General features: G+C 44.1%; 1 pseudogene; it reads left to right on the top strand.

Moving 5' to 3' along the window:
* Nucleotides 1–698: 698 nt before the first annotated feature.
* On the top strand, nucleotides 699–1,655 carry LOC136636105 (olfactory receptor 14A16-like; annotated as a pseudogene).
* The last annotated feature ends 23,078 nt before the right edge of the window (nucleotides 1,656–24,733 follow it).

Genomic DNA, 24,733 nt, shown 5'->3' with positions numbered 1-24,733 from the left:
GTATCAGGATTGTGTCATTGGAGGGAAATGTAATGTAAAGAATGATAAAAGGTTGGATCCCTTTGGAAAGATGATTGATTGATTGGCAACCTTCAGTCTCAAAAGACTATGGTATAAGCCTACAGCACCCGGTATTGCGAGTCGGTCTCCCATCCAAGTACTAACCAGGCCTGACACTGCTTAGCTTCCGAGATCAGACGAGATCGGGCATGTGCAGGGTATGCCCATAACCAGAAGAGGCTTTGGACATTCTATCATATATTGCATGCTTTGTTGTATCCATAAAGTTTTGGGGGATAAAAAGAGGGACATTCTTTTTCTGCCAATATTGGAAATGTGAATACAGAGGGCATCAAGTTGTGAAAGGTGCACAGATATTAGAGAGCCCTCTTGGCCAGACTGATCACTGAAACTGCCACTCTGTTGGCTATTCACCGCCAGAGCTAAGGTAAGGTTGCCATGGAGGTCTCAGTGCAAAGCTTTGCCTTTGGGTTCTCAAGAAATCTGGCACCAAACAGTGAAGTGGAGGATATTCTAGGAAATATTCTATATTCTATAAGAAATATATTTCTATAAGAAATATTCAGATATTCTAGGAAATATCTGGCAGCCTTGAAATCATCATTCATCATCATCAACAACAGGTTACTAAATCAGTATATGAGCATTGACAGTTTCCATCTGTTTCTGTCTACAGTATGAAGCAGACCAAGTGCAAAATGTCCGATGAAACTTCAGCATCTGGGTTCCTGCTCTTGCCCTTCTCAGATGTTCAGGAATTGCAGCTTCTACATTTTGGGGCCTTCCTGCTGTTGTACTTGGGGATTGTCTCAGGGAACCTTCTCATCATCTCTGCAATAGCTCTTGACCGTCTCCTACACAGCCCCATGTACTTCTTTTTAATGAATCTGGCCATTCAAGACATTGGGTTTCTTTCTGTCATTATCCCTAAATCCATGGCCAATTCCCTTATGAATACCAGGCACATATCTTATTCTGGATGTGTTGCTCAAGTTCTCTTCTTCGTCTTCTTTTTAGCATCCAATTTTGCCCTTCTCATAGTCATGGCTTATGACCGGTATGTAGCTATTTGCAACCCATTAGAGTATGAAATGATCATGAACAGGAATGCTTGTCTGCAAATAATTGCCATTGTATGGATTACTGGTTTTCTCTATTCAGTGTTGCACACCACTGGCACTTTTGCAAGCCCTTTCTGCTCAAACTTTGTCAACTAGTTCTTCTGTGAAATCCCTCAATTACTGAAGCTTGCCTGTTCTGACTTATACTTAATTGAACTGGGAGTTCTTGTAGTCAGCATTTTCATGAGTTTAGGCTGCTTTATTTTCATTGTCATAACTTATGTGCACATCTTCAGTGCAGTGCGGAAGATCCGTTCTGTGCACGGAAAAAGAAAAGCCTTCTCAACTTGCCTTCCCCACCTCATTGTTGTCTCCACATTTTTGTGTAGTGCAGTTTTTGCTGACCTGAGACCTCCTCCTGACAATCCATCACATCTTGATATAGCAATAACTATTCTGTATTCTGTGGTTCCACCCATGCTGAATCCAGTGATCTACAGCATGAGAAACAAGGAGATCAAAAATGCTGTGCTACGACTGCTGGGTTTCAGAGCATCTAAGAATATAGTGTAGAAAAGGCAATTGGACATTTTGGTGAAGCTACAGAACTGAGTGCTTCCTTCTCCCTTTCCAGTTAGTCAGTTGTAGTTGACGATGAGGACACATCCATGAAGCTGTGAAATGAATCTTCTTAGGGATCCTGGACTGTGACACTTTCAGAAATGGATTTGGTGTGTTCACTGGTTCTCAGAACCAATAAAAATGAAAAGCAAGGTGCCCATAATTTTTTTTTTCATTCATTTCTCCTTGAAAAGAAATGTGCTAGAATGGAAATCCATTTCTCCATTCATATCTGTTCAGAAATTGTAGTTTATAGGAGAATTGGGGAATTAAATCCTTAGGAATTGTGATTTTCTTAGAAAAGTGTGCGATGCATTCCGATGAAAGGAGGAGTGGACAATGAGTTCTGATTGAAGAGTGAATTTCCAACTCCAGCAACTACAAAGGTCTGGGTTACTTTTAGCCTGCCTGAAATTATAGCAGTTTTAAAACTTCCCTCTGAAACTTCAGGTGTTTGCAATCATTTTCCTCCAATATACACTGTTCACCTACTTTTGGGTCACCCTGTATATATGGTGATGAGGTTTTAGAAGTTCCTATTTCCTATTTAGAAGTTCCTATTTGAGATCACAATTTTAATAAGGAGAATGTTCTCCAATGTTCGTTAGCTGATTTCCATAGGTATGTGGCATGGTGCAATGCCATTTGCTTGTTGCATGGTACAAGCCCCTCTTTGTGTGTGGTGTGCTGCTGTGTGCTTGCAGAGTGTGGCTTATCGTGGCAGTATACAAATACCAGTTGTTCTGGTCCCTGGTCATGACCTGGAGGATTAAGCCACAACCACCCCTCAGATCTGGCCTACGAGCCTTGAATACTGGGGCATTGGCAGCATAACCTCAACCGCAGTGCAGCATTGTTACCAAAAGAGCTGATTTTAAGGGGAATTTTGCACAGCTCTGTTGGAACATGGGATCTGATGACTGGATAAATAAATTGGCATAACGCAGAGAATCCCTTTCCTTCAAAGAAAAAACTGAGAGAAATAGCTTTCAATAAAAGATCTTAGCTTTATTCAGAAAGAACAAAGATAGCAATATTGCATACAAAGGAGTAATAAAGATAAATTTCTTTGCCCTAAAAAAGTATAAGATGTACCTGCCTTAGAGCCCAATCCTGAGTTGTGCACGCCTGCTTACCGCCAGTGTACACTGTCACAAATATGTCTTAAGGCACATTTATAGGGCTTAGCACTGGAGCGAGCTCTCTTGGCTCGACACAGAACTCTGTTTCTCTGTGCCCGCTTGATAGCTGCGCAGAATCGTGTAGCCCCATTGTGGGGCTACTTTCCTTACACAGGGGAAGGGGATGAATGTCCCCTTCTCCCAGGGAGGCAGCAGTAGCTGCCCAGCACACTCAGGGTGCCGGGTAGTCATTTTGGTGGCATCATAGCTCTGTGTGCCGGGCAGCTCAGGATTGGGCTGTTCTGGTGATTACGTTTAATGCAGAGTGCATTTGGTCTGCCCGAGGAAAGGGAAGGGGGGACAGGTTTCCAGCAGTCCTGGTTCTTCTAACCCATCTTCTAGCAACCAGAGACAGGGAGAGAGAGGGGGGTGGGGAAGGGAGTTTTCATCACAGTATATATCTACCTATATTTTTCAGAAGATCAGGAGGTCCTTTGAGCAGCAGGTCGAAACTCTGTCCTGTCACAACAAGAGTGACAAAATCAACTGACTTAAACCTTTTCTTTCTAACCTTCTTCCCTTATTCCATGCTACCCTTCCCCAAGCACAACCAAAAGCCGCTAACCCCACACTTGCTGGCCAGTTTTTTCTTGCATGTGCCTCCTTGGAACTTGCTGAATCGCCCAGAAAAAGAGCTTCATCTCTTCTTTCCTGACAGATTAGCATGTGGATTTCCTGAAAGGTCTTTCTCTGCATTGACTTAGTCTTGGCCATCTAGCCCTAGATTCCCACAGCACTTTGCACACAGACTTGGTGTTAGGCACAGCTTTGCTACTGTACCATAAAACCTGCTCCCATCTCATATGCAGAGAAGTTGATTGCATGTTTAGTGCCTCTGAAATTTCTCTGCTGTGGGTCTATGTGCGTGGCGCATACATGCGTTACACTGCTCCTTCCGAACATTTCTATTATCATCCCCACAATAAATATTGTATTGCTGCAGTGTCTCCTTCACTCCTTCTTCCTTCCCCACTGAACCATTGCTGAGTTATGCCATTGGCCACAGCACACGGTTCCAGCAGATGGAATCAGTGTCCTCTGTCTGTGCATACTAACGTGTTCTGAAATGCAGACCCAGTAACATTATCTTCAGGAGGCACGAGAATGACTGCAACAATTTGAAAGTCAGTTGCTTGCTGATCGTTGGCAGTGTTGTCTCATCCCCCCGCCCCTTGGGTGAGTGGTGTTTATGTCATCTTCCAGGTACAGAGAAGGCAGACCATTTTAAACTGGCTGGTAGTTACAGCCACCAAGCATTTTGCTCCCCCAAAATTCAGGTGGAAATATGGTGACATCATGATGTCATGTCACCTTCGTATATTGGATTTTAGGTGTGTAGACTTTTAAAAAATCAGTACTGTGCCCACGTGTAAAGGAGGAAGAGGGCTGGGTGCTGGTGCCCTAAGAACCCTTTGAGACCACCCAGCTCCCATCCCTCCTCCAGTCTCTGCACTGGGAAGGAAACTCTCTTGTTCCAGGCCATGCCAAACAAGCCCTAACCTCGCTGCTTGCATTGCGGCAGCAGCATACTATGTAGTTTACTCTGAAGCAGTGTTCTTCAACCTGTAGGTTGTGATGCCAAGGGAATCGTGAAGCCTCATTTGGAGTTCACGGCAACCTTTCAAAGTCTGTCACTTACAGAAACAAAAATGACTTCACTCACATGTATTTGACACAATTATCCACATGCGCAAAGGGGGGGAAGGGGACCCAGAGAGGGAGCAGAATTGGCAGGTGGGCCCTCAATTTATTTGTTTGCTTGTTTGTTTGTTTCTTTGGGTTGTGGCATGAAAAAGGTTGAAGAGCATTGCTCTAAACTTTAAAAAATGGCAATAGGATATACCCAGAGTTGACTGTCAATTTATGGCCCAATCTATTTGGGCTGCAATTTTCATATCACGGCACACTGATGAGATGCTACAACGGTCAAGGTACACCATAAATTTTTTAGTGATATATTGGATCATTTAAAAAATGAGTATTGATAAAGGCTTAAACAACAAACCAAACATGAATAGAAGCTTAAATGGAATAACACACCCAATCCCAAAAGCAGCTGACTGCAGAATGACAATGGTTCTACTCTCCCTCACACCCCCCCAATGATCTTCCTCTAGACTTTCACAGGACATCTGCGGAGCATTCACAGCACATGGTTATACAGCACAGTAGTTGAAAATAGCTGCCACTGGGCCTCGCTGCCAGCAGGCTGCACATTCTACTGGTGGCAACTGCTGCAAAAGGGCAGAAAAACATGCTCTGGCAAAGCCCAAGTAGCACACTGCTAGAGGGCTGGTGGGATAGATCCAAGAGGACCTGCTGAAGCAAGAATAGGCTTGAGCTGGTAAGGTCCATTTTTCTTTGTTTTTAGACTTGTAAAGCCAGGTGGGTCCTGATAGTGATATGCTTGAAATATAAAAACTTACACTGAACTGGGCACTGGGGAGGGCTGGAAATCTCACTATTTGGGGGGGGGGGTGTTATAGCAGACAGGCTACAGAGAAAAGACACTTGACGAAACAGGGCTGGCTACCCCTTATTTAATTATTTGTTTTTAATTTAATTTTTTAATTATTTATTTTATTTTGCTTGATGATGTCCCTTCCAGTCATGACATCACTTCTGGTGGGTCCTGGACAGATTGCCATTCTAAAAAGTGGGTCTCAGTGGTAAAAGTTTGAGAACCACTGCCTTAACTCAAAACAGGTCAATGAGACATCCTCGGGGGAGTGGGGGGTGGGTGACACCCTAGTGACCAAAATTCTAGAAATCATGACTTTTAGGAATAATACCATCATGTTATATACCATTTGATGCAGAATTTCATGTGTTGCTTGTGGGGAAATATTCACTGCATTTATTTTCTGGCCATTATTATTATTCATTTCTTGTCATGAACATTACTATCTTTCAGTCTCACCTACCTCACAGGGTTGTGAGGACAAAATAAGGAGAGGAACCATGCACACCACCCTGAGCTGCTTAGAGGAAAAGTGGTATAAAAATGTGAAGGAAGGAATGATGTTTTATGGGGTGACAACAATTGATGGGCCCTGGGTGTCAACTGACCTGCTTGTTAGGGCTCCTTTTTGTGTCAGGTTAAAGAGGGTGGAGACTCATAACTTGACTCTTGCCCATCTCTGCATATGAACACCTTATTGGTTGCCTGCTGAGTCACAATATCACCTCATAGGCTCTTAGAACAATTAGTCTCATTGATCAGTTTTGAGTTTAGTAAATCCATTTTTTGTTACATAAGGCAGTTGTGTTCTTTTTCAGATTAATTGGCCACAATGTATGACAGAATACAGATAATTCAACATGGTTTGTTTCATAATGTTCTTCATGAAATTATTATTCCAATGATATATAACATTGTGCTTTTATTCATAAATACACATTTCCCCAAAGCTTTCCAAAATGTTGGCCACTAGTGGTGCCATGCCCCTGAGGGTGTCATCTGGTCTGGTACACACCTTCCACACACACACCTGTGATGCCACTGAAGGTGTATCTAGATCTTTCTCTTTCTGACCCAGTGACCCCACCAGTGCAGCAGAGTTGGGTGCATATTCTGATCTGATGCACCAGCCTAGAGCTTATTATGACTAAGTGGCCGAGAACTAGATGATGAAAGTTGAAAGAAAAGGACCATTTCTAAGTAACATGACTGAGAAGCAGTGCTTCATAATGCTCAGAAGAAACTGGGTTATTGCATCATGACCAGAAATATCCAGGACTGGAAAAAAAGTAGATACTGCATACAAATTTCCAATAGTCAAGTAGGCTATAAAGGTCCCTACTTGGAAAAAGTGTTCCTCTTGTGAAGGAAGGACTTCTTGGAGGACGATTCTTCTCTTAGAGCAGGGGTGTCCAAACTTTTTGACAAGATGGCCACATAATCTCTCTGACATATGTGTTGGGGGCCAGGAAAAAAAGAATTCCTTTACATTTAAAATTTGAATAAAGGTTTTACAAAATGAATATATTGGAGATGGAACTTATATGAATTAATGAAGGTTTCAAGATAGATCAAGGCCTATAAAAGACATTGCACAAAGCAAGGCTGGCCTTTGCTGCTGCTTCACAGGTGTAAAACAGCAAGCAGCGGAGGAAGCCCTTGGCCTGCAACTCACACAAGAGGTCTAACAGTAGGCCCTTCCACTGAGAGTAGTCACATTGGGCCAGCATAGGCTCCAACAAGTCTCTGGAGGGCCAGTGGCTCATTGGCCGTGGGCTGGATTGGGGGTCCCCAAGGGCCACAAATGGCCTCCAGGCTTGGGTTTCGGCAACCCTGTTTTAGAGGATGGAAACCATTGGGTTCTTTTGGTCACCTGTGCTGCCTTAGCATCATGTCTTTAATATGAACTTGGTATTTCATTGTTTCCACATTTTGATTTCTGGGTTGTATCTTGCATTATTAACATTATCCGTGGATAGCTACCCAGGAGGTGCAATTATTGCTTCTGAAATTATTGCTCACCCCACCTTGTGGATTCAAAAGAATCCGGACAATTAAAAATGTGATATGCTGTGATCCAGTATTCATACTGTATGGAAACATATAGAGAGAAAAACATGCAAAACAACTATCATCTTAGAATCTGACTTAATTACTTTTTTAAGCAGCTGTTAGCAGCTGCTTGGAGTTGAGAGCTGGTTTTAGAACAATCACATAGCATTTAGGGAGAAAAATGCAAATCAGGAGGCCAGTGTTGGAGGCCAAGATGGCAAAGACCTCCACGGCCACCACGTCTTTCCCCTTGGTGCTCAGGTAAGCAGGAATGAAGGAGGTCCACACACTGCAGAAGACCAGCATGCTGAAGGTGATGAATTTGGCTTCATTGAAAGTATCTGGCAGTTTTCGGGCAAGGAAAGCGACTGTGAAGCTGGTGAGGGCCAGAAAACCAACGTAGCCCAGGACAGAATAGAGCATGATGATCGACCCTTCATTACATTTCACTATGATGTGCTCAGTCTGGGAGTGCAGGTCAACATCTGGAAAAGGAGGAGAGGTGGACAGCCATACAGTGCAAATCCCCACCTGAATGAGGGAACAGGAAAGGACAATGGAGTGGGCCACTTTTTTCCCCAGCCATTTCCTCATCCTGTTCCCTGGCTGGGTGGCCATGAAGGCCAGGACCACAGTGATGGTTTTTGCCAAAACAGAAGAAACAGCCACAGAGAAAATGATGCCAAAAGCCGATTGTCGGAGAAGGCAGGACACCTTGCTAGGTTTTCCAAGGAAGAGAAGGGAGGAAAGGTAGCAAAGCAGGATGGAGGTGAGAAGAATGCAGGTGAGGTTTTGATTGTTGGCTTTGACAATGGGAGTGTTCCAGTTCTTTAAAAAGATCAGTATCACCATAACTGTTATTGCTGTAAAGGAAAAAGCAATAGAAATCAAACCAATTCCTAAGGGTTCCTCGTAGTTTAGGAAGGCTGTCTGTTTGGGGATACATTGATCTTGGTTCTTGTTTGGGTACTGATCTTCTGGGCATTTGTCGCAATGAGCTGCATCTGAAAAGGACAATGAGAGTGTCAGTAGCTGTATGAATCCGGAAGAATGTTGGAAGGTTGAAAGCAAACGTTGGACAAGAATTCCTCATTTTCCTGGTGAACAATGCTTAGTATCAGGGGAGTGACAAAATGCAGCAAGTGACAGGCACCATTGGAGTTAAGTGGACTAAACTGTTTAATGAACTGCCTCTGAAGTCTTTCATAGATCCTCCCTTGTTAAAGTTGTAACCAGTTTCCCTTTAAGAATCCGTGCATCATGATTTCAGTGTTTGGAGAAGAACAGACCATACTTAGGCATATGTTATGGTGTTAGGCTGGACAAAATTTGCAAATATTTCCTGGCAATTCAGGGCACTGTCAATCACCTGTCTGGTTAGATATCATGTCATCTGGACACGAAGTACAATCATAGCAACAGATGGCTTTCCCTTCTCGAACGGTCTTGCTGTGTCCGACACGGCAGCTCTCAACACAAGTTGAACCAGGCAGATTCTAAGAAGAAAGAAGGGGAAGAAATGCTGAAGCAAATATTTGATGCCCACCACCACGACCATCCTTCTCTTTCAGTGCACTTCAGCTGATCAGGAACAGGAGATCAACTTGATCCTGACCAGCAACAGAGAACTCCCCTGTTGCCAGCGACCTGCTGTAGACCCCTGTGGTATTTGACTTCAGGGAGAGTCGGTAGAGAGATTTGTTTTTCCTACTGGGATTCAAAACAGTTCAGAGCACAGTCCAAAAGAAGTAGGAAATACACCAGGATTTGGTTTTAATGCCAAAGTGCCTTTCTGCTAGCAGAAAACTCAGCCCGTTTTTATTTCGTCAGGGAATTGGCAATTGCACTGGCATTCCTGGCCCCTGTGCTGCCCGGGGCCAGGATCAAAGAATACTGCCCCCCCCACCGGTGGCCACCTCTTACCATAGTGTCCAGGCTGCACGTGGTCTCCTCTGGCCCTCTGGAGGTCTTATAAGGGCTTTTAAACAAAAGGGCTTTTAAAAGCCTTCCAGAGGTTTCAGAAGGCCTCCGGAGGGCAGGAGGAGGCCATATGCAACTTCCCTGGCCCCCAGAAGGTCTCTGAAGGGCAGCTGAAAGTGTTGAAAGTGGTGGTTGGAAGGCATGGATAGATGCATGGATGCTGGCAGGGGGGCAGAGGGGTGGAACCCTGGGACGTCTGTCCCCCTTTACCCTCCATGGTACACGAGTGCCCAATAGCAATTAGATTCTGAATGGGGTAACATCTAAGAATAAAAAGAATGGGACATAACAGGAAGCTGTCTTTTAATACTCAACACTATGGACATCTTCCTTTTTGTGTTTCTACTTGTTGTGTGTGTTTCAACTTGTTAAAAGCTGGGGCCCACCTTTGAGTGGGGCCCAACTCAAACCCCAGGTATCTATTTGATATTTTTCTCAATATAGGTATATTTATTTACTGTCTTTTCCTCAATATAGATATTTGATTAAACAACATGAGAGGCTACGTGCCTTGCAAATATTTTTAAAATGATTTTATTCTGTGTCTGTAGAGGACAGGAATGACCCAGTACAAGTTTAGGTTAAAGTGGATGAGAATATTTACTTTAGGCATGTGTACTAATGGTGTAGTCGTAGCAATCCTACAAACCCTGGATAATACCGATCTGTGACTCTAAGGCTGCAGTCGTATTCAGTGTTTCTCAAACTGTTGTTCAGGACCCATTAGGTGAGTCACCAACCAATTTTGGATGGGTCCCCATTCATTTCAATGTGCATTTTATTTTTAATATATTAGACTTTATGATACCATGGTATGTATGTTGGGGAAATGTTTCTGATCTGTACTTTTAACAAGATACTATGTATATGCTTTTAACAGTGATAGTCAATGGGTCTTACTCGAGGTAAGTGTGGATCGATTTACAGCTTCTTGGATGTTTGGGAAAAATAGAGCAGTTAAAATTCATTTGGATATTAACTTTAGGTATATGTACTAATGGTTTGTTTCAGCATTCCTACAAGACTTGTACAATATGAACTGTGCCTGTAAGGCTGCAATCCTATATACCCTTTATTGGCAGTATGCCCAATTCAACATAGTGAGACTGATTTCTGAGTAGTCAGGTATACGATTGTGCTGCAGGGGTAAAACCCTTTGGTCACCCTGCACTGCTAGGACTGCCATTGCAGTGTTGCAGGACACTTTCTGGCTGCCACAAATGGAGACTCAAATAAGTTGTTGGCAGGGTTAGGTATTGGGCAGAGAGGAGGAGTAATAAGGCACTTCAGGGGAGGAACAAGGGTCGGTCAGGGAGGGGAGGGGTTGATTTGTAGGAGTCATGCATGTTGAATCATATCCCCTAGTTTTCAAGCTTCCCCACCCTCTGGCTCTCCTCAGGCTTATACCAGTTATAGAGCTGGAATAGGTACAAGGAGACCCCTAGGCTGTCAGAGGGCCTATACAGAGGTAAGGGGAAAGTATGCTCCTTTACATCTCAAAGGCCTCTCAATCCTGCCCCCACCATAGCATGCAGTGCATGCCGCCAGGAGTGCTCTAATGTTCAGGAATGTTCCCAAGCAAATGAAGAGGTCACCTTGTTGAAGGATTTTAGCCCTACCTGTTTAAATCTGCTATTCCACACAATGGCCTCATCATGGATGGTAAACCCTTGACTTGGAGAAATCTTTCCAGCTCGGATCTTAAGGAAGGATTGATTGGGGAAAGTGACCCAGTTGATGACATCAAGTCCAGAAGACAGTTCCTCATTGGCAAACCGAACTTCATGGCCAGCACCATTGTTAAAGTGGACATTCTTCAAAAAAGAGTGCATCTAGATTGGACAAAAATAGAAAACAGCTGATAGCTTCAATGTATATTGCGCACTGTATTACCAATCCCCTGGTCAGAAAAGGCACCTGTAATCCTGAGATGTACAAGTTAAAAGAACTTTTTTATTTATTAAAAACTATTAGAATAGGCTTGGCAGATCTTCCTCATCTTCCTCTCCTCTCAGCTCACCATCATATCCAACATTTCCACATCTATGGGCCCAATCCAAACTTTGCAGCACTGATACAACTATGCCAATGGGGCCTGCTCTGCATCCTGCAGTGTGGGGGTAGTCACAGAGGCCTTTTCAAGGTCAGGGAACAATTGTTCCTTGGGGCTACGGTGCAGCTCATTGGTGCTGGAAACTTGCCTGCTTACACTTGTGGAGCCTCTCCTTGCTTCTGCTTTCTTGGATGTAAAGAGAGCCTCCTCAGGTGTAAGCAGGCAGGTCAGCTGTGGCACTTTTCCAAGGGCTACAAAGGGGCGGTTCTGTCTCACCTGCGGCTTGAATCACACATTCCTATTATATTCCGCTTTTCTTACATTTTGGAACTTAAGGCTTCAACCCTATGCGGTTTCCTAGGAGTCAACCCCATTGAACAAAATGGACTTACATCTGAGTAGACATGCATAGGCTTGGCTATAAAGCAAAGTGCATGGGATATCCAAGAAGTCTGTCATCCAAGTCCTACAAGCTTCAGATCTGCTTAGCTTTAGCAATGTGCCCCCCCATGTGCCTGGGAACATGATTTCACCCACACCACCTGTTCAATCCACAGCAAGTTTACATAGAAGTGATTTCCACTGTGCTCCAATTATCTTCCTAGTAAGTGTGCTTGGGATTGCACCATACATAACCGTTTCAATACAGTGAGGAATATACCTGCCAGGGTTCAATGTTCAAAGGTTTGCCTTTGTCTCTGTTCAACATTGTTTTTGGCCTGGATGTATATATGGCATTTAAAGCATGTGCTACAGCATAGAGACCATTGTAAATACGGTAGCTCATATCACTCATCTCCATCTCAAATACAGTCTGAGGCAGACTCTCCAGTTTCTCCTCTCCGGTACAGTGTTTACAAGTTTTAATTTTCCCATCACCGCAACACCCGAATGCAAATTTGTAAAAAAAGCAGAGAAAACGTGCAAGTGACTTTTTAGGCTTTAGAGTCTGAAGGAAGTCCTGGAATCCTGGCACGGCCTTCACGGAGGTTGTGAAAGACAAAGTCCCATGGAATGTTTTTGCACAGAAGCCCTCAGTGGCAGCAATGCTGACGAAATCCCACTGAGGTGACGTGATCCAAACCTTCCCTATAAGACGTCTATGTACAAATTCAGCTACATATAAAATGGTTGCCAGTGGTTCCAGAGTTTGAGCGTCCCCATCAACAATAACAACATTGGCTGTAGTGGATGAAAGTGTGGAGCGTATCCTGAATATGTTTTGCAATACTGCGTTTTGAGTGTTATCCAAATTAAGATCCTTGACAACGACAGTCCTTTCTAAGAATGCAACACAAATGCTGTTCCGGGCCAGCAGTGGTGTCAGCCTCTGCAGGAAGCCTTCTCCACTCTCATCATCTGAAACAATGAGACCAATCCATGTCCATTGGAAATGCAGCAGTAGCTGGACTATGCCGGTGTGCAGAGTACCTTCCCTTATTGCCATCCAGTATAGAGAAGGGAAATTATTTTTTGTGACTGGTTTCTCATACGTACCATAAGTAATCTAATGGGGGAAAACATGGCTCATAACAGCTTAGAAAAGTAACCACCGTTTTCCAAGCCAAAGTATTTATTACAATCCAGAATTTTGCTTATCAATGAGATGCTAGGTATACTGAACAATGTATCTTTGTATACATTCCCATCAATAAATTACAGTAAGTCTGCAATTGTATGCACACTTTCCTGGGAGGAAGCCCCATAGACAGTGGCTTAGCTAAGGGGGTGCAGGGGGTAGCAGTTGCACGGGGCATCAAGCTTTAGAGGGACAACAAGCTGAGCTTGACACTAGTGACCAAAATGGTGAAAATATTGGTATGTATGAATAATACCATCATGTTATATATCATTGGAAAGGTAATTTAATGCAGAATGCAATGAAACAAATGGCATTGGAATATCTACATTCTATCCAAAGTTGTGGCCAATTAACCAGAAAATAAAAACAACTTTGACCCCAGGTATCAAATAGATGCCTTAGCTATGCCACTGAGTCAGCAGAGCAAGTGGGTGGTGAGCTGCTGGGAGGAGGAGGTGTGTTCTTCCCAGTTTTCACTTTTTTAAAAGCCCGGGTGTGACGTCACTTCCGGTTGTCACATCACTTCCGGGGCAACATTTTGAGCTTAGCAGCGGGCTACACAATCATTAGCTATGCCACTGCCCATAGAACACAATGAGACTTACTTCGGAGTAGTCATGCATAGGGTTGTGCTCCAAATGAGTTACAACACATTTCCTTTCACCTTGTCCACAGGCCATCACTTAATGTCCTGAAATGTGTAACTTATTTGATTCAGACCAAGCGGTATTTAAATGCCAACATTAGTATTGTCAGGCTTCGTGTGGGGGCGAGGCGGATGTCGTCCATGGAGCTTGGATCCCTGCCTCCCAGGCCTTCCCAGCAAGGGAGAGGAGGCCTAACGAAGGGGGGAGGGAGTGCCTCTGGAGCCTCAGCTGGGTGACCAAAGGGAGGGGGTCACAGCACCCTTCTCCTCTCTGTCTCTTGAGGGTGGTGTTCACCAGTGGGGCAGCAGGAACTCACTCTCATCACAGGCCTCCGTTATGAAGCCCTCTCTGCTCCCCCCTTCCTCCCTCCCTCTCCCCCCTGGGGCTCACTCTCACCCAGAGCCTGGGGCTCTGGTCCCTGCCTCCCTTCTTTCCCTCGTGTTTGGTGGAACAGGCAGATGGGTGGGCGCGCCCAGGGTCCAGGCAGCCTCTCCTCCTCCTCCCAAGGCTTTTGCTGCCAGTGGGGGGGTCCCTCCCCCGGCCTCTCCAGGTCACTCGGGGTGGGAGGGAGGCAGCAACCCCGACTATTATTATTATTATTATTATTATTATTATTATTATTATTATTATTATTATTATTATTATTATTTAGTTCTGGAGGTCTCTCTGCCCACATCTGGGTTACAGATCAGTCTTGTTAGGTCCTCCTATACAACTGAGATCTCAGGAACCTCCTCAAATGGTTATTTCTTCTGAATAAACAATTTACTTGTTGCATTGCATTGCCCCTTTGCAATTCTTTTCAAGCTAAAAAAAAGGCATTCACTGTTTAAGTCCCAAATAATATAATAAGTGAAGAGCGGTTTTATGCCACCCATTCATGCATCCAAATGTACATACCTGTGGAAACTTGTAGTGACTAAGAATGTTGGCCATTTGGATGACATACTCTACCGTGAATCCCCCAATGACAGACAAGACATCACCTTTCTTATCACACTTGTAATTGGGTACATTCCTTTGTTGTTTGAAGAGTAGATCCAGGATGGACTTATATGTGGCCATTCCTTCAAAAAAGTTGTCATAGATTTTAAAGCCCAAGGTCACATTGGGTAAGAGGTTGGGATTCCTATTGATCTCATGAATGGCAAAAAGGAAGGCCAGGACATGCTGGTAATGTTTGTACCCTATTCTGAAATGAGATTGACATTGAGGCAGAGATTAGGTCTAGCACATTGTCATGTGCACCACATATACATTTACAGTAGTACCACCCACAATGGCATTTCCTTGAGCACTGTTTTGCTACAGTGTTGTTCATCCTGGGCATGACTGACAGCTATTGTCAATCAGAGCAGTGTATTCTGGCCAGTCATTGTCAGGTTCTGTCCCATCAAGAACAATGTCTTTTTTAGTGCTGGTTTGCACAGCACTCAGTTTTAGGGGACAATGACACCCACACTATTGGATATACGCTTGTACAGTGAAAAACTCATCCCAAGTACAATGAGAAAAGGAAACAAAACTAAAGAGATTGTGTAAGGGAACATTTCTTTCTTTGTCCTGAAGTAAGTCTTAGCTGCTGCAATGAATCTACTGTGCCTGTGATTTTGCTGGTGCAAGTCCAAGTGGATATGTGTAGGTAATTTGTGGCCAGAAAGGGAGATAGGATATAAACGGAGGTGCTTTCAAAGATATCCGCTCTCTTCCTGACCATGGCATTGCCCCAACCCCACCCTGTTCTTCCCAACAAGCTGCACCTGTTGAAATTGCACCCAGTGCAGTTGTTTGATCTCTAGTCTTCATATTTCAAATAGCATGATGGGTACCAAACAAGAAATAACTTACGAGAAATTGCCTTTCTTCATTGCTGTTAGTCTCTGAAAATTAATTGCATTGTGTACAGGATGTAAAAGAGAGAGGACCCCACCAATGACAGCATCTCCTAGCCTAGTATCCCCATAGCTTTCTTCAATTTCACATTCACTCGGCACATCCTCCCAACAGACAAGAGAATGGAGGAGCAGCAGCAAGAAGAGCAAAAACAACCACTGGGCTGCAAATGCATGTCTAACCCAGTTGCATCTGAACTTCTGCATCCTGAACTACAGTTCCAGCTACAATGATATCTCTGTGGCTGGCATCCTGATGGAACCTCACTCAGCAGCATGTGTGGTCACAGAGATGTCTCCCCAAAATGTTTTGAAGAAGAAATGTTTGGTGATCTCTGTTCCTTCGTGAGGCAATGATACAGTTCAGAATAGATCCACCTCCTTTTGAAATATGTATGCATTTCTTACCAACTGCGCAAGGAAGGAAATAACAGTGCTTTGGGTAATGACAGAGTATCTAAACGTCTCCCTGATCATCTTTGCGAAATGAAAAACATACATGTTTACAAAGGTCAAATGGTATGCAATTTTGTGGAAGGGAGTCTGAACTGGGATCATGGTGAGATGTGGGTTGCCTTTGTTGTGATCCCCATTCAGATTTAACCTCTTTCCATACATTAATTGCTATATGTTAGATAAATCTGATAAAGGAGTGCTAGGCAGATGGGCCTAATTTTATTATACTACATATGAAAAATGGTCTGTTGGAATTTTTTTTAAAAAACAGTGGGGATAGTATTTAATGTAACAAAACAATGGTGGATGGTAGGGGGGTTTAGGACTTTAGGACATATGGTTACATTTCCAAACATGCTCCTGTGTGAAAATTTAAACAGAAAGAAGCACCAAATGGTTTGTCAATGCAAACATTGTTCTGTTTAAAATCGTGCAGCAGTTCCCAAACTGTGAGTCCTGAACCCACCAGTGGGACTTGACCCCATTTTTGTTTGGGTGTGAAACTGACAGGGCAGACTGTGCATCAAGGGTGCAACAAGCTGCTAATCGGGAGGGAGGAGAGCACTCCTGCCCAATCACCATTATAGCCACATTCCTTGCCATTTATAAATCAGGCTGCAGCATCTAGGGCCTCTAAAAAGATTGCAAACCACTGGAATATTGTATAGCGGTGAGATCAGGAGTAGAAACAAAGCAAAGTCCTAAAGAACTGCGGCCACATCCTCAAACTTCTGCTCTGTTTGTCAGGTCCTCCAACTGCTATTTGACTTCTAAAAAAATAAAAAAGAAGGCAAAGCAGCCATCCCATGCTATGAATTTAGTGTTATATATTATTTACTCTGGCTCTGACTCGGGTCTGAGGCCACTGACTCGGAAAGGAGTCCTCACACAGGCAGAATCTATTCTGTGTCTGTCTGGGTGAAGTAGTTGGCAACCTTCAGTCTCTAAAGACTATGGTATTGCTCTCTGAAAGGTGGTTCTGGAACAGCGTCTAGTGTGGCTGAAAAGGCTGATTTGGGAGTGACAATCCCTTCCACACTGGGAGCAAGTGCAGTCTGTCCCTGGTCTGTCTCCCTGGCTATGGGCCTTCCTTCTTTGCCTCTTTGCCTCAGTCTGTTGGCCAAGTGTCTCTTCAAACTGGGAAAGGCCATGCTGCACAGCCTGCCTCCAAGCGGGCCGCTCAGAGGCCAGGTTTTCCCACCTGCTGAGGTCCAGTCCTAAGGCCTTCAGATCCCTCTTGCAGATGTCCTTGTATTGCAGCTGTGGTCTACCTGTAGGGCGCTTTCCTTGCACGAGTTCTCCATAGAGGAGATCCTTTGGGATCCAGCCATCATCCATTCTCACAACATGACCGAGCCAACGCAGGTGTCTCTGTTTCAGCAGTGCATACATGCTAGGGATTCTAGCTCATTCCAGGACTGTGTTGTTTGGAACTTTGTCCTGCCAGGTGATGCCAAGGATGCGTCGGAGGCAGCACATGTGGAAAGCATTCAGTTTCCTCTCCTGTTGTGAGCGAAGAGTCCATGACTCGCTGCAGTACAGAAGTGTACTCAGGTCACAAGCTCTGTAGACCTGGATGTTGGTATGTTCCGTCAGCTTCTTGTTGGACCAGACTCTCTTTGTGAGTCTGGAAAACATGGTAGCTGCTTTACCAATGCATTTGTTTAGCTCGGTATCGAGAGAAAGAGTGTCAGAGATCGTTGAGCCAAGGTTCACAAAGTCATGGACAACCTCCAGTTCATGCGCAGAGATTGTAATGCAGGGAGGTGAGTCCACATCCTGAACCATGACCTGTGTTTTCTTCAGACTGATCGTCAGTCCAAAATCTTGGCAGGTCTTGCTAAAACGATCCATGAGCTGCTGGAGATCTTTGGCAGAGTGGGCAGTGATAGCTGCATCATCGGCAAAGAGGAAGTCACGCAGACATTTCAGCTGGACTTTGGACTTTGCTCTCAGTCTGGAGAGGTTGAAGAGCTTTCCATCTGATCTGGTCCGGAGATAGATGCCTTCTGTTGCAGTTCCAAAGGCCTGCTTCAGCAGGACAGCGAAGAAAATCCCAAACAAGGTTGGTGCAAGAACACAGCCCTGCTTCACGCCGCTTTGGATGTCAAAGGGGTCTGATGTGGAGCCATCGAAGACAACAGTGCCCTTCATGTCCTTGTGGAAAGATCTGATGATGCTGAGGAGCCTGGGTGGACATCCAATCTTGGGGAGAATCTTGAAGAGGCCATTCCTGCTGACCAGGTCTTATTGCACTTTATTGCAATAACACCTTATTGCAGCAGTTCTCAATCTTTTAGCACCGGGACCCACTTTTTAGAATGACAATCTGTCCCGGACCCATTGAAAGTGTTGTTAGGGCCAGAAGTGACATCATCAAGCAAATTAAAATAAATAACTATAAATAATTAAATTAAAAGAAAAGAAATAATTAAATAAGGGGGAGCCAGTCCTCTTCCACCAAGTGAATTTTCTCTGTAGCCTGCCTGCAATAACCTCCCCCCCCCCAAAGAATCAGTGAGATTTCCAGCCCTCCCCAGTGCCCAGTTTCAAGTTCTTCTATTTCAAGCACATCAAGATGAAGACCCACCTGGTTTTACAAGTGCAAAATAGAAAACCTTCCCCTTACCTGTTGAAGCCTCTTTTTTGTCCTTTTTAATGGGAGGGAGGCTGCCTTCTGGAGCATTTGTTGCACCACTTTATCAACTCCCCTAATGTCTCTCTATCCATATTGACCATATAGCACCAATCTGGTATCAGCTATTATCAGTCCCTGTTTGCTTCTAGGCCCAATTCAAAGGCTGGCATTGCCTTTAAACCTCTACATCAGTTATTTTCAACTGATTTTTATAGCGCAAATTTTTATAGTCAGGCACAGGTATTCCACAGGAGTTTGAGGGAGGATCATTTATTAGTTGGGCCATTGCAGGATGTGAGCCCCCCACTGGCAGCATGGTATGCCTTGTCCATTGCAAAAAAAACCCAGAAACAAACAAAAAAACTAAGGGTGTGCCCTTAAAATTTTAGTGATCCTGTATTCCCCCATATGCTGGCACTGCACCTGCTATTGGAGCCAAAGGTGTTGGGGCCGCAGCTGCTGTCAGAGACCAGGTAAGCACTGAGCAGCACAGAGGTATGGGGAGGTGGTAAGAGGGCATGGGGGAGGCATTGTTTGGGTGGGGGAGGGTGGAATGATCCCAGGAGGGGACTGGGACTGAAAGAGGGCTCCTCCACTGAATGCCATCCCTGCTCATGAGCTCAGAAGCCTGACATGGAGTTCCTTGAGTCTTTGCCAGCTAAATAGCTGGCACAGCTCCAGTAAACCCCATTAAGCAGGCTGGGGCTTTACCATGTCTCCTTACTCTGAGGAGACCTCCAGCATGCTCACATCCACCATAGGATGCAGCAGCTGCCATTTAATGCCAATATTCTTAATGCTGGATAGGATGGGACCCTCAGGCCTTGCTGATGAGGAAGATGCTCCAGCACCTTGGTCATTCTTATTGCCCTTTACTGATCCTCTTCCAGATCCATTGGCTCTAATACAGACACTGTTGACTCCATGCCCTTTTGCAGTTTGCCAGTCCAAATCTACACTATGCGGTGGTTTTAGAAATGTGACTCTTTGTCATCTCAGAATAGTATTCATCTAACAGTAGTTGGGTGGGATGCTGGTCTGAAACCTATTTTGTTTTCAAGCTGCTATGCAGGATGTCTTGCTGCTGAAAATGGGTGATGTTGTTGGCTGCCACCTGCCTTTGCTACCACATGGAAATTGGGTAGAGATGCACCTTGAAAGTGATAGTTCACCCCAGTATTGTGCTCTTTCCAGTGATGGAAATACTTTACTTTAGATTTAAAGTCCTTGGGGAGAGAGAATAATTTTGACTTTATTTGTTGTGCTATGTAAGGCATTAATGAGCTTCAGGTTTTAATAAATAATCTTATATAAATATTCAAAATAATAGTAATAATTTATTTTTGCAAAACTGAGAAGGATTTTTCTGATGTGTGACTGATGTCATTTCCAACACAATTAGGAGTGTACATAACTTTATTGTTGCCACCGATCTTTATTTGAGGGATTAAGGGCACAATCTTGAACTGCCCTTGGACCAGCCAAGTCCCTTGCGCCAGCCCAAGGCACAAGGGACTGTCACAAAAGTGCTGTAACGATATCAGGAGTCACGCCACCTCAAGAGTCGGGAAGCTATTGTGCCGGGAGAGCCATGAGTTTGCACTGGAAGAGATTGGGGTGGGATGTGAAGCAGACCTGTAAAGGGAAACCAACAGGTCAGTGGGTTAGGTTGTGATCCCCTCCAGCATTGAAATGACAAGCTGGAAGGGTGAATGTAGAAACCAAAACCACAGTGTAAACAAGTTCTAACAGTAACTTGCCTGTGGTTATGACTACAGATCCTGCAACACTGATTCTACAAAGCTAGTATAATGACATCAGCATAGAAGCCAAACTACAAGTATTAGCAGCTTCTTCCATCACAACGATGGGCTGTATTTCTGCTTCTGTCAACATCTCATGTCTTTCCAAGAAGCAAGCAATGGCTAACTATTCTACAGTTTCAGTTTCTGCTCCTGGAATTCTCAGAAGTCTGGGAACTGCAGATTCTGGACTTCCTTTATTTCTGGTGTTGTACTTGGCAGCCTTAATGGGAAACATTCTCATCAACTTCGCTGTAGTCTTCGATCATCGTATGCATCCCCCTCCATGTACTTCTTCCTGATGAAATTGGCCACATTTGATATTGGTTCAGTTTCAGCCATTGTTCCCAAATCCATGGCCAATTCTCTCATCGATGTGAGACTCATAACTTATTCTGGATGTGTGGCTCAGGTTTTCTTTTGTGTACTCTTTGCGGTATCTGGTTTTTTTCTGCTCACGGTCATGGCTTCCATCTGCAATCCATTAAGATATGAGATGGTGATGAATAGGCAAGCTTGCCTATAAATGGTGACCACTGCATGGATCAGTGGCCTCCTCTTTGGAGCATTATACACCAGTGGCACCTTTGCAGCTCCTTTCTGCTCCAATGTTGTCAATCGGTTTTTCTGTGAAGTCCCCCAGTTGCTGACACTCACCTGCTCTGACTTACATCCTATCGAGAGTGAAGTAATTGTGCTCATATATGTCTTTGGGTTCAGCTATTGTATTTTCATCCTTGTGAGCTATGTGTACATCTTCACTGTGGTCCTCAGAATACCTTCTGTGCAGGGAAGGAAAAAGGCCCTCAACCTGCATTCTCCACCTCATTATCCTCTCCACGTTTGTAGCTACTTCAAGCTTTGCCTACTTCAGGTCCCCCAGGAATGGTCCATCTCATCTGGATTTGGCCTTTCTGTGTGTTTTCCTTCAGAAGAGTGCCATCCAGCTCAGGGAAGCATGGCAACAGTTTCTGGCAGTCACCTTTTCCAAACAAATGGGCCAAGAGTCTGATTTCCTTGTATCAACATGGCTAATGGCAGTTTCCCATGATCCCATACTGAACTCCCTTCAAGGTTAAGCAACTAAGGATGCAATCCTATCCTGCGCTGGAACAGGCAAGCCAAGAGGCTTGCTCTGTATCCAGCACGGGATAGGGTCCCAAAGCGGCTTAGCCAGAGGTAAGGGGAAACTTTCCCCCTGATCTCTGGGTATGGCATGCTGGCCCCATGGGTCTCCTCGGATTTGTGCCACCTCCTGAGGTAGCACAAGTCTGAGGAAAGCAGAGGGCTTGAGACTGCTCCGAACTCCCTGGGAACAGGGGATGGATCCAGCATAAGTATGCAAAGTTTCATTTTTAATTATTGGAGGGGGGAGTACCCTGCTAACAATTCCAGTGGCTCAGTTTCTCTAAAGCAGTTATCTGTCCCATTCTGGCGCATAAAATGAAGTGATCCTAACAATCTGGAAAAAGTGCAGAAAAATAGTTTAATCTCTCCACTTTACACAGAAAAAATTGAGAAGACTTGGTGGGTGTAGGGTTTTTTATTTTTTATTTTATTGTTTTTTGACCCCACATCTTACCCCCATTGCACAAATGCAGCTAAAGCCTTTCAAATACTGTGCATGAAAAGAACACATTCTCTGTGGCTGAACTGTGTTGGCCTCCCAAGACCAAATCCCTAGGAACACAAAAGAGATATTAATAAGGCCTTTGCAAACCCTGATAGATTCTTATTCTCACTGCAGACCAGAAAAAGGGAGCAATTCCGTAGCCTTTCATTGATGACTGGTCTGGAATGCAGTCATATAAAATCACTGGAGAAGAACCTGTCTCTACAGAACTCCATGGAGAAATAATAGTAAACTATTTATAGTATTCTAATTCACACTACAAGAATGCTGTTTACTGCCCTTAACTTTCCTCCCTCATTGTTTCACTACCAATATAAATCTCCTCTTCTGAAATTAACGACACTTGTCTCTTGTCTTGCCCCTTGTAAATTTTATGTTCAGAATCAGTATGTACAGCTAAAATCATGTCTATGTAAAACTGCTTTAAGAACCTCTGACATCAGAAAAATAGCTCCTGTCTCTTCAAAAATTGCAAGAAACAGGTTGGAATTGAGTGAGCAGATGCTTGATTCTCTGATCTCACACTCATTCTCAGGCATGTATTTAGTAAGTGGAATTTAGTAAGTAAGCCTTCACTATTTAAACTATTCCTTTTCTCAGTGTTCTTGCTACTTTTGGGGTGGGGGGGAGGTTGCCAAGCACATACAATTGATTTTGCGCAAATGAACTGTGCTTAAGATCAGGAGCAACTGTACACTCCCAGTCATTATTATTGCACCTTCTGGATGTGAATTCCATAAATTAATTCTATACTCTCTTGCTCCACTTAAATCATTGCCAAAACATCTCATTGAACAACCCTGAATTCTAGTATTATGATACTCAAAATCCAGTCTTATCCTTTTCCTCCCTTTCATTTCCCTACAAATCTTCAACACATCATGCTTTTGTTAAAGACCTAATATTTGAGGCAGGCGATCCACCACCCCCTCCCCCTAATGGAGAAGGCAGAGATCTGGCTCCTTATCACTTATCTCCTTCCTTTCTTGAGTGTCTCTTTCAACAGAAGTGCAGAACAAAGAGTGATGGTAGGTGATAGGGAGCCCTATAGCTGCCTTCAGAGTTGCTTCCTAATGGTTTTCAATAAGCAAGAAGTGAGTTGAAGCAGCTCTCTTTGGAGCCAAATGGAGGGAGGTGACCACATACTCTAACTGAAAGGCACCCTGAATCCATCTGCCGCTTCCTGCAAGTTGCTGACAGACATCAGCCTCAATGCTTGTTTCATACACGGGCTGGCCATACTGTAAGGGTCACCAGAAGAGTCGTGCTTTCTACGTCCAGGCAGCAGCACTCTTGTCAACAGAAGTGGCATCGACATTGCTCATCTTGTTTGTACTCTGTTGATAGCTGGCCTTGATAACATGAGGCCATGCATGTCTTACTTTAAGAAATATAAGTTCTTCACCCACCAGCATGCTCATTGCGTTATGGTTCAAAAAGAACCATTGTGCTTGGGGCAACACACAGCCTACAGTCTGGATTGCATAAAACTAAAATTGTGAGATCCCCTTACAATCCCAATTGTACTGTGCTATCATGTTAACAGGTATCATTCTGCTTCTTTCTGCAAACAGAATGCTTGTGTAAGATGCAACGAATAACAAACCATTCCACAGTTTCTACTTCTGGAATTCTCAGACCTTTGGGAGCTTCAGGCTATTCATTTCCTTCTGTTCCTGATGTTGTACCTGGCAACTGTAATGGGAAACCTTCTTATCATCTCAGCAGTAGTGATTGACCACAGTCTACACACCCCCATGTACTTCTTCCTGGTGAACTTGGCCATACTCGACATTAGTTCTGTGTCAGTCATTCTCCTCAAATCCATGGCTAATTCTCTCTTAAATACAAGACTCATTTCTTTTTCTGGGTGTGTCGCACAAGTTTTCTTTTACACATTCTTTGTAATATCTGATTTCTCCCTACTCACGGTCATGGCGTACGATCGCTATGTGGCCATTTGCAATCCATTGCAATATGAATTGGTGATGAATAGGCAAGCCTGCCTGGAAATGTTAGTGAGCGTATGGGTCTGTAGAAAATCTGTTTCACCCTATCAGTCACTCAAGCCTCTGTGGCTATAATGATAATTGAGCAGCAGTGTTCCCCCCCTTCCCAATTAGGGGGTTGTTTAACCCTTGATGCACATATCCTAATTTTCACATTGGAGAGAGGTGAAAAGCGGTGTGCCCCAAGGATCTCTCCTGGAATTGGTGCTTTTCAACTGTTCATAAATGACCTGGAGACAGGGTTGAGCAGCGAGGTGGTCAAGTTTGCGGATGAATGGTGAAGACCAGAAGAGATTGTGAAGAGCTCCACAAGGATCATTCCAAACTGGGAGAATGGGCAGGAAAATGATAGATGCATTTCAGTGTAAGTGTAAGTGTAAAGTCATGCTTATTGGGGTAAAAAAAATCAAAACTTCACATATAGGCTAATGGGTTCTGAGTGGTCTGTGATGGAACAGATCTCGGGGTGGTGGTGGACAATTCGATGAAAGTTCGACCCAATGTGCGGCAGCAGTGAAGAAGGCCAATTCTATGTTTGGGATTATTAGAAAATATAATAAGAATAAAACGGCTGATATTATGCCATTGTACAAATCTATGGTAAGGCCACACCTGGAATATTGCATCCAGTTCTGGTAGCCACA

This window comes from Tiliqua scincoides, unplaced genomic scaffold (genome assembly GCF_035046505.1).
Source record: "Tiliqua scincoides isolate rTilSci1 unplaced genomic scaffold, rTilSci1.hap2 HAP2_SCAFFOLD_90, whole genome shotgun sequence".
NCBI lineage: Eukaryota > Metazoa > Chordata > Lepidosauria > Squamata > Scincidae > Tiliqua > Tiliqua scincoides.
This window is presented reverse-complemented; position numbering and strand designations above follow the sequence as displayed.